The sequence below is a fragment of the Chrysochloris asiatica genome, unplaced genomic scaffold, assembly GCF_000296735.1.
Source record: "Chrysochloris asiatica unplaced genomic scaffold, ChrAsi1.0 scaffold00213, whole genome shotgun sequence".
Classification (NCBI taxonomy): Eukaryota; Metazoa; Chordata; class Mammalia; order Afrosoricida; family Chrysochloridae; genus Chrysochloris; species Chrysochloris asiatica.
Window position 1 is genome coordinate 1,159,961 of NW_006408731.1, and position 1,996 is coordinate 1,161,956.

Here is a 1,996-nt window from a genome sequence, read left to right on the forward strand (position 1 = left end):
GGCATCATTGATGGACTCGGGGGTGGCAGCGGTGGTGAGGTTGGCCCAGGATTGAGCATTGTTTCGTTCTGCTGTGCATGAGGTCACTATGAGTCGGTTCCGACTCGATGGCACCTGACAACAGTTAATAAATTTATTTTAACAAGAGATTTTTTTTCCTCTTTGCTTAATGAAAATTATAATTTTCTATTTTAGGACATTGTTTTTAATCTAAAGGATAAAATAAAAATAAAGAAAAAATTATCTCAAAATCTCTCAAATGTCAACAAAGTATTTATTTATTCCTGGCAATAAAGATGCTAAAGTGAATGGAAGAAATGAGGAAATAAAAAACCTGAACAGAAAATTTCCAAAGGCAACTAGAGAAAACCAAGTCAAGTATTATAATGAAATATATGGAAAATTTGGAGTTAGAAAACCAAAAAGGAAGAGCATGCTCAGAATTTCTCAAGATGAGAGAAATGAAGAAAAAATTCAACCCTTGGGTTGCTATACTGAAGGATTCTATGAGTGTGGTGCTGTGGGTTAATGCGTTGGATTGCAAAGTCGGTTTGAATTGCAAGACTGGTGGTTCAAGTTCATCAGTTACTCCTTGAAAACCCTATACAGGGTTGCAATGAGTCAGAATCAACTCAACAGCACCTAACAACAACAATATTGGTAAAATATTGAATGACACTGAAAACGTCAAAAGAAGATAAAAGGAATACACAGAGTCACTGTACCAAAAATGGTCAATGCTCGACCATTTCAAGAGGTAGCATATAATCAAGAACCCATGGGACTGAAGGAAGAAGTCCAAGCTACAGTGAAGGTATTGGGGGGTGGGTGGGGGAAGGAAGGCTCCAGGAATTGACAGAATACAAATTGAAATCTTATGATAAACTGATAACAGCACTTGAGGCACTCACTCATCTATGCCAAGAAATTTGGAAGACAGCTACCTGGCCATATGATGGGAAAAGATCCATATTTGTGCACATTCCAATAAGAGGTGAGCCAACAGAATATAGAAATCATCAAACAAGATCATTAATATCACATGCAAATAAAAATTTTGCTAAAGATACTTCAAAAATGGCTGAAACTACCAGAAACTCAAACTGGATTCAGGAAACGATCTTAGCTCAAAACAGATAATACCAGAAAGATGTTTACTTGTGCTTTATTGACTATGCAAAGGCTTTTGACTATGTGAATCATGACAAACTATGGATAACATTGTGAAGAGCTGATATTCCAGAAAACTCAGTTGTGCTCAGGAGAATCCTGTACTCAGATCAAGAGGCAGTCTTTCAAACAGAACAAGAGGATCCTGAATGATTTAAAATCAGAAAAGGTGTGTGTCAGGGCTGTATTCTTTCACCATACTTATTCAATCTGTATGCTGAGCAAATAATCTGAGAAGCTGGGTTATATGAAAAAGAGCATTGCATCAGGTTTGGAGGAAGACTCATTAGCAACCTGCAATATGCAAATGATACAATTTTGCTTACTGATGCAGATTAAAGACCACAGCGTTCAGTATAGATTGCACCTCAATGTAAGGAAAACAAAAAGACTCACAACTGGATCAATAAATAGGATCACAATAAATGGAGAAAAGATTGAAGTTTCAAAAACTTCATTTTGCCTGGATCCAGAATCAACACTCATGGAAGAAGCAGTCAAGAAATCAAGAACAAGCAATTTGCTTGCCCAGGAAACATCAAGGCAAGTGGTCGGGTCCCCTCAGTGCAAACCCCGTTCCAAGACTGACACTCAATGGGAACGCACGCTGTGATTGGTGACCACACTCGACACCGATAAGGGAAAGTGAGGAAAAAACAGCAATGAAGCTGTGAGCTAAGCCCTACAATGTTCAATAAACTTCTGTGAACCCAGGTGAAGACCTTGTTGGCCAGCAGTGTGGCAAGACCTGGGAACTCTTGGGCCCAGAGTCAGTGACATAGCCACAGAGGACTAGAGTGGAGAGTGAAGCATCCAACTGATAAGA